The sequence below is a fragment of the Aptenodytes patagonicus genome, unplaced genomic scaffold (genome assembly GCF_965638725.1).
Source record: "Aptenodytes patagonicus unplaced genomic scaffold, bAptPat1.pri.cur scaffold_43, whole genome shotgun sequence".
NCBI lineage: Eukaryota > Metazoa > Chordata > Aves > Sphenisciformes > Spheniscidae > Aptenodytes > Aptenodytes patagonicus.
In genome coordinates this window covers 733,938-742,455 of record NW_027472001.1, presented here as the reverse complement: position 1 = coordinate 742,455, position 8,518 = coordinate 733,938, and the positions used below count along the sequence as shown (strand labels likewise).

The 8,518-nt window shown below is 57.2% G+C and overlaps 1 long non-coding RNA gene across 1 annotated transcript; it reads left to right on the top strand.

Moving 5' to 3' along the window:
- The first annotated feature begins 2,659 nt into the window (after window positions 1-2,659).
- Window positions 2,660-4,315, top strand: LOC143173279 (uncharacterized). The gene is made up of 3 exons (XR_012997509.1): window positions 2,660-2,721; window positions 4,008-4,110; window positions 4,213-4,315. It is a non-coding gene; the product is annotated as an uncharacterized LOC143173279 (long non-coding RNA).
- Window positions 4,316-8,518: the final 4,203 nt, after the last annotated feature.

Here is an 8,518-nt window from a genome sequence, read left to right as displayed (position 1 = left end):
TCTCGGTTGTGCCGAAGCACTAGGCCCAAGTGCCACCACTCTCCCAGGGCGATGCCAGAGGAGGCAGGGGTCATTCGCAGCGAGTCAGCAGGAGGTGCTGCGCCTCCTGGGACTGGCACGAGAGCTGTGCAGCCTCTCGTGTGGCGAGGAAACCTCCCCGGGCTGGGAACCCTGGCTCACAAACAGCCCTCCTCCACCGGGCTCCACGGTCCCGTCAGCTGTCGCCATGGGCCAGGCAGCGCGCTACCGGAGAAGCACGAGCACTGCCAAGAGCAGGACTGTGAAGGGGAGGAGGGCTACCAGCCAGCACCACCAGGTCCCGCGGAGGCCAAAGCTCTTCTTCTCCCTGTTCAGTCAAAGCAAGGGGTGGATGAGATTGGGTGCCAGGGAGACAGTGATGCTGGGGGGGACAGTGGTCTGCGCAGCCCCCTCAGTGCCCCTCTGACTTGGCCTCTGCCTTGGGAAGTGAATGGGGAAGCGAGCACCAGCCCCGGGAAGGGGCTTCAGGCCAGCCCGTGCCATCCTGCTGCTGACGGCTCACAGCCGAGCACATGATGCTGGAAACCTGCCTGCCGCCTTCTCTCCCTTCCTCAGCACTACAGGAGAGGTTGTCTTCTCGCCTGCATAAGCCTTCCCTGAAAGACCAGTACCAAAAAAGGGTCTTAAAAGCAAGCAGAAGTGACTCGTGCAAAACACTTACACCCGGTGCCTGCCCGTGACATTCCGACACGCACAAAAAAAAGCCAGGAAGGTTTCTGTGTGCCTGCCTGCCCAGCTCTCACACCAGAGAGCTGGGACAGAAGGGCCTGGGAGCTGCTGCTGCAGCAAAAGGAAGGGACAGAGCTCTCTCTTCTGGAGACAGGAGGTGGAGAGGGACCAGGGACGCTTGCTGGGCCATATCTGAAGAGCATGCGGCAGCATGCAGGCGGCCAGCCAACAGTCCCTCCTGTGAGGAGCAGCAAGGGCTGGCTGGTCCCTAGGGGAAGGGGAGCGGGGAGTTGCCCAGCGCAGGCAGTGCCCTCACCACCGGCCTGCACCAAGGCCTACTGTTGCTCCAGCAGTGATGGCCTTTGTTGTCGGGCCTTTCTTTCTGAGGCACGGAAAGAGACGCTGTCTTTCATTGCTGTGGAGGGCTACTGTTGCTCCAGCAGTGATGGCTACAGCTCTCTTGCAGGTCCCGGTGCGGACTCGTGATTGAAGACGCTTCTGATTTTAGGTCACGTTAAAACCAGAGGCCCTCTAAAACCAGAGGCCCTCTCTGTTGCTCTTGTTCCTCACCACCCACGTACGGTCAGCCAGCGACTGCTGCTCCCTATCTTTCCCCAGCTAAAGGGGAGGAGAAACCTGTATAAAAAGGCAGGGGGTGACAGGAAAAGCCCCAGACGCCGAGGGGACTTGGGACAGCTATCGCCAAAGGTTTTGCCTTGTCTGAACCCGTCGGGGGACTGGAAACAACACGCCCTTCTGCCTAGCATTGCCCCCAAGTCAGCGTCTGCAGCAAAACTCTACAATTACGGTGTATAAGCAGCGCCGCAGACACTGGGGAACAATGTGGGGACACAGCACGCAGGCAGGTCATACATCCGCTCCTCCCTCCCGGCCAGCTGGCAGCACTCCTTCTAGTGGCAGAATTCCTCAGGCTTGTCCCCTCTGGCTGCCTACCAAGGGCTTGGGCAGGAGAAGGGTTTGCATCCGGAGGTTACCTTCCGCGCTTCGCACTGAGGCACCTGTAGGTTTGTGGCAGACCTCAAAATTGCGGGCATAGCTGCCGCTGTGCTCACTGAGATGGGCAGGAGCTCACTGGCGAATTCTCCCCTCTGGGCCTCCGTCCTGCTCCCCATCGCCTTTTGCTCTTCCTCCGTCTCCATCCTGGAGGCCATCGCTGTTCTGTCCTTCTCCGCCTCCTTGTCCTCATCCACATCCCTCTGTTTCTCAGTCTCTCTGGATTGTTTCCCATCCTTCTCTTGCTCTCTGTCCCGCTCTCTGTCTCTGCCTCTCCCTTTCTCTCTCCCCTCTGCCCCTCTGTCCTGCTCCCTGCCCCATCTCTCTCACTCCGCTCTCCTCGTGCCTTTTCCCTCTCTCTGACCCCCGGCCCGCTCCCTCACCCTGCCTGTGACAGTCCGTCCCTCTGTCCTCCTTCCTGCCCTTCTTCTTCTCTGTCCCCCTCTCCTGCTGCTTACCACTACTTTTATTCCTGCACCCTCCTGTCCCCTCCCCCTCCATCTCCTCCCCGCTCTATCCCTCTGCCCGCTCCTCACCAGTAGTTTGCCTTTCTCCACTCCCTGCCCAGCTCCCCCTGCTCTCCCCGTCCCTCTGTCCTGCTCCCGTCCCTCTGTCCTGCTCCTGTCCCTCTGTCCGTCTCCCGTCCCTCTCCGGGCACCCCACCGCCCTGCCCCACCCCTCTCTGCCGCTCTGTCCCTCTCTCCTCCTCCTCCCTGCTCCACCAGGGCTCCAGGGCCTGGGCAGCCCCGCGGAGGTGGCAGCCATGGGGCCTGCGGGGGGGCGGGGCCCAGCCGGGGGACGGTGTCCCCGCAGGGTCAGGCAGCAGGAAGGCGTGCCCCGCGGCATGCCGGGAGCTGTAGTCCTGGGGCACGGGGCTGCCGGGCGACCATGTTCCGTCCCGGGGCATGCCGGGAGCTGTCATTCCCCCCGCCTCAGCTTCCCGGCAGCCCTGTTGGTGACGGGAGGTGCAGTCTGTGCTCCAGCAGTGGCCCAGCTGAGGTGAGGGCTGGGGCCACCGGTGAGGTGACCGAGGCCCTTGTGCGGGTGCGGGGATGTCTGCTGCCCGCTGGCTGCCCGGGGATGGTGGGGGGGCTCCAAACTGCCCGGTACGACGGGCTCCCGGTCAGCTGGAGCCGGGCCCAGCCGGGGCAGCCCTGGGAGTGACCCAGGGCTCTGTGACCCAGAGAACTGTGGCGGGGAAGGAGACGGAGACAGACCGCCGCCCCCCCAGGCACAGGCACCGGGCTCCCCGACTCCCAGAGCCGCCCCAGCCCCGCTCGCCCCCTGCAGCTGCCCCGGCCGTCTCTCTGTCCCGCTGCCCGTCACAGTTTGTTTTCTTCCAGTGCTGTCCTGCTCCCCGTTCCTTTTTTCTCTCTCTGTCACTCTGGCCTGCTCCCCGTGTCAATTCTTTAATGCCGCCATCTCAGTCCTGCAGCACATCGCTATTTTTTTTCCCTCTTCCATCCCTTTGTCCTGCTCCCTGCCCCTGTCCCTGTCTCTCTTTCCTTTTGTTCTGCTGCCCATCTCTGTGCTCCAGCCCATTGCCATTTTTTTCCCCCTTCTCGGTCTCCTTGTCCGAATCTGACCCTCTCTTTATTTCTCAGTCCCTTTGTCCTGCTCTCTGTCCTTCTTTGTCACTCTTCACCTGTATGCCCCACTCCCTGTCCCTGTCTTTCTCTATCCCCCCTTCCTTCTGCTTCTCCTTCCCGCCGCCCCCCCATGCCTCTGTCCTGCTCCCCGACCGTACCTTTTCTTCCTCCATCTCTCTGCAGGGCTCCTCATCCCGATTTCTCTTGATTTCTCCATCTCTCTAGCCTTTTCCCTGTACCTGTCTTTCTCTCTCGGCTCCCCTGTCTCCTCTCTCGCCTTATTTTTCTCTTTCTAGTCCTCTGTCCTTCTCCCCATCAGCTTAAACGGAATGAGCAGGTGTCCCTGTGCTCTGGTGTTTACCTTGCATTGCCCTAGGGAAGATGTGTGTTTTTAGGGCTAGGGCTCATTTGGAAGCTGATCTCCTTATGGAGACGGCGGAGCTCGGCATAGTTAAAGCAGAGGTTATTCTCAGCTGGTGCTCTGTGCCTCTTGTTGAAATTTCGAGCAGGCTGTGGGCCTTATTTTGAAGGAAGGTTTCTTGTTCTGCGCTTACTGCTCCTCGGGATGCTGCACAGGAGTGGTGTTGGGGTCTGCAGGGACAGGTGGGACCTGCTGTGATTCCTCGTAAACGTGAACTGGGCTTGTCCTAATGTACTCGAATAAACCAGACTAACTGCATATGGTTTTCTTCGCAGACCCAATTCCAACCAACGTGCTCGGCGCTAATGAACAAGAGACCGTGCGCTACTTTTCCAGACGTCACTGGCTGCAAGTTAGCTGAGCGCATCACTTACTCAGGTAACGGTGCAGTTGGTCTGTGATCAGGGATGCGTACCTGCACGACAGTGCCTTCATGAATGTTCTCTGGTCTTGCCGCTTCAAAGCCCTTCCTTCTTCCAGAAACTTCAAGATGGCATTTCTTATTCTGGGCTTCGGGCTGGAGTTGGACCTACCGTTGAATGGCTGATATAACGGGCTCAATAAAATGTGAATGAGAACCCCGCTTTGTTGTTGTTGTTGTTTTCTAACAGTGTCAGAACTTTGGTAAGCAAGAGGAAGAGTGGTTGAAAGAGTCTGTTCTTTGAGAGTAACGTATTCCCGTGGCGTGCCCATCTTTGCATGGTGAAGGTTTCCTCCCTGCAGTATGGTTTTGCTGGGCTGCGAGGCTGTTTGGGAGTAGCAGAAGTAAGAAGTTTCATCTTTCAAGGTAACGAAGCTGTAGCAAAACTAGCAGGAAAAGCTAGTTTCTTCCTAGAGTGCTGTCTGAGAAAAACAGTAGCAAGTAGAGGCCCTTGCAATTGGCTTTTTTATGCAATCTTCCTACGGAGCTTTTGGTATGGATTGACTTCTGGGAAGTAAGACCTGAGTTCCTGTGCACTCTCATACGCAGTGCTGCCTCCCAAAATAGGCCGGCCCTCTTCCACTTCTGCTCCTTCCACGCTCGTATGGAACAAGGAAATGCAGGAGTGTGCAGATTCAGTAATTTGCTGGCAACGGGTGTTCGCTGGGGAGGCCTGGCGTAAGGCGTGGCCCAACGGGGCCATGAGGTCTCAGAGCCCGTGGCCGCAGCAGCAGCAGCACGGTGTGAGAGTTGGGGGGCCGTGGTCCTCACCCGCCTCCTCCTCTTCCTCCTCCTGGTGGCCCTGCAAGCCCAGGACACCCAGGCTGCTCTGAGACGAGCACAGGGAGCAGGTAGGCGGGCAGGGGGACAGCACCCAGCCCCAAGCAGCGCGGCGTGGCACCCACCGCACCTCAGCGGGGTGGCAGTGGGGCCAGGGCTAGGGCTGGGTCCGGGAGAGCAGCTGAGCCGGGCTGGGCCAGGCAAGCCAGGCAGGCACCATGGTGCGGGCAGGGGGGGCAGACACCCCGCGGGGAGGTGTGGAGGGTCTGCGGCCACTTTGGGGGTGTTTTCCGGGCAGGCGAGGGGGCCGGGAGCAGTGGTGCGGGGTGAGAGACCTGGGCACTGAGTCCCTGTGGCTTTCAGCCTCGGGGACGTCCCGGAGCGGCGTGCTCAGATGATGTCTGCTCGGGAAAACAGGAGCGTTTCTGCTCTAGTCCTGCAGCCCTGCTCCCCTTGGACGAACTGCAGGTCCCTGGCCCACAGGAACACGCAGGGGTAGCACTGGTGCAGCCTTTCACGGGCTCTTGTCCACGAGAAGCGTAGACAATTGCTTTTTCCTCCAGTTCTTTAGCGTGGGCTTCCTCTGTGCGCATGGAAGCTTCTCTGATCTGTGCTTGATTCCAGATGATGGCATTGGCAGTGCTTATCGAGCTTCTCAGCTGGATCCTGCTTATGGGGAGGCGATCCTTGGGGGCGTCCCAGAGGTAAGTTATCAATGTCTGTCTGCTTGAGGGAATAAACACTTATGTTTCAATAGGTTATTCATGTGCAATTTTACCTAAGATCCTCTTAAGGCCTTCCAAGAGCTTTTTGTGCCTTGCGGGCGTTGCCCAGATGAGTCATGAATATTTCTTTGCCTGAAGACCTGCTAGGTCTCAGAGAAAAGGTCACCCATGTTCCTTTTTAGCTGTGGGAACCAACACCTTGGTATGTGTGCCATGTCATTACCTCACCCCCTTCCAGTCACTGCAGGTGACTCAGGAAGAAGCAGATCAGAACATGCAGTGGAAACTCTCCTCACCTGTGTTTGATTACGTGTGTTTGGTTCCTGCAGTCCTTGTTGATCAAGCCACTCAGTGGAATCCTGTTCCTGAGCCCGGGTGGTATCCCGGAGGTAAGTATTCAGTCTTCATTTGTTACTGGCCTTTTGTCTTTGTTAATATTTGGTTTCTTATTTGTTAATCTTTTGTTGTGATAGTTCAGCCTTCCAGTGGCCAGCAGGCTCTTCTCTACAAGAGTGGTGAATGATCATTTTTTCCTCTGGTGCTCCATGCTCCCGCTGTAGTGTGGGCTTCCTGTTGTGTGGGTGAGAGGTCTCCTGGTAAGAAGGCCCTGAGAGGCCCTGTGTTTGTCCGTCTGGTCCTTGAGGGGTGTTGCACGTGGCCTGGAGACAGTAGTTTGAAAGCTGCCAGGTCCCAGCCAAGAGGTCACAAGGCCCCTCTGAGCTTTGGAAATCTCAGCCTGCATCTGGGTCCCGTGTTGTTGCCTGCCCCGCTTCCAGTCACAGCAGGTCACTAAGGAAGAGGTAGATCACAACACGCAATGGAAGCGTCTTCCATCTCTGCTTGATTAGAGCTGGCCCTGTAGACAACGGCTACTTGACTTCTCAACTTGAGCCTGTCCGTGAGCCTCAGGGCGATCCCACAGGTAAGTCCCTTGAACGAATGAGCACTTACGTTTTAATTTTCTGTTCACGTGAAATTTAACTTACTACTTTCTTGGCTGATGCTCGGGCACGCAGAAGAGCAGAGAGGGAAAGGGTCAGGCTCAGTGATGTGCCCCAGGGGGCTCTGCCTTGTGAAGCTGTCTTTGCCAGCTGCTCCGCCCCTGTGCTGCTTCCAGTGCTGACTGCGAAGCCAGCAGGCATGTTGGGGTTGAGCTTAGAGCTGGTGCGAGCTCCAGGGAGTCCTTTCTCCCGACAGCTCCGTGCCTGGTTAGTGGCCACGGCAGGCACCTGGTAAATGTTTGCAAGATGCTCCTGAGTGGCACGTCGTGGCTTTCTACTTCCTTTGAGAGCTGCCAGCTCAAAGCCCAAATGTCAGGCAGGCGCCTCTGCAGGTGTGAGAATGTCACACGCCTGCATGTGTGTGCCATGTCATTACGTGACCCCCGTCTATGTTCCGCTATTCAGTTATGACGGTGTAGATCGGAACATGTGATGTTAACTTCTCATGGGTGTTTGGTTGCAGATGTGGCCACAGGGAGGGCTTTTCCAGCTCCTTGGCTGGATCCCGGGCTGGATCCCAGCTGGCAGCCCAAGAGCGAGTAGTCAGTCTTTATTGACTTCACAGAACAAGCACTCCTTTTCAATATTTTGTTCATGTGACATTTGCCCTCATACTTTCTGTTGATGTCCTCGAAGAGGAAAGTATAAAGCTCGTATAGGGAAGTATTCCCAAAAGATATCTCAAGTTCCAAAGGAAATCCTGAAAGACTTGGAGAAAGCAGCCCCTGGTTGGTACGTTTCACGCTGTTAACCGTACGACTTTGGAAGCTGAAGTTTCAGATGCGTTTGTGGACGTGCTGTAGCCTACGCAGCAGGAAGGGATGAGTCAGAGCCTGGCTGCAGTGCCACTCGATTTCACAACTGGAGTGGGCTGGTGAGCCCCAGAGATGGTCCAGCACAGCGTCTGCTACCAGTTGTGGTTCAAGCTGAGTGCCAGGGGCAGCTGCTGCCCCAGTGGTAGCATTACTGGTCAGAGCTGCTTTGTGCAGACGCTGGTCTCCAGATGTCCGGAACCGGCGTGTGCTGCGTTTGTGTTCAGCTCGTGCACAGCCCGGCTTGCAGCTGGGCAAGTTGAAGGCAGGAATGACATCCCCAGAAATCTTGGCTGCCCTTTCCTAATGTTGGAAATCGGGTGCAGATGCTGATTCTGCAGGCATTTCTGTTTGTGATGGACTTTCAGCCTGCAGACTGATAGCTGTGGTGGCACGAGTATGACTCTTGGTGGTGCTCCCGGAGTGCGTGAGGGACTTGCGGAGGAGCTAATTGCTCACGAGGCATGAGAGGGCCAGCACGCTGCCAGTCGCTGGAGGGGAGAGGGCCCTTGGGCAGTGGAGAGCCTGCGCAGGCAGATTTCAGTGGCTGGGACCGGCAGGCTTTGCCTGCGCTGCAGGCGGGATTGATACCCCGGCTGGGATCAGAGCAGCCCAGGCTTCACAGCCTGGTCCGGCCTCGTTGCTGTCCTTGATGTCTGTGGACTCTCGGTGACACCTCGGGCTCAGGGGCGGGCCGGAGCTGGACACCCAGCTTGAGGCTGGCCTTGGGTGGTTCGTTTGGTTAACTCAGTCTTGGGTGGTTTAGCTCCCCGTTTCTAATTACATTTCAGAAAACTTGGCTGTGGTTTTCTTCTTGTTTTGGGGGACAGTGGGCTCTTCACTGCCGCTTGTGAAAGTGCCCGGAAGATGGTTGCAAGAGCTTGGGGTTCAGTCCACCGTGTCTGTCTGTAATCCTTCTTGTGTGATGGAGTTGGCAGGGTGGGATGTGCTTCTCAGAAGGGCTCTTTCCCCAGCTGAACTGGCTGCGGCTTTTTCCCATCCTCTTTGAAGGATGTAATTTAGCATCATTTTGCAGTTTGCCAAAAA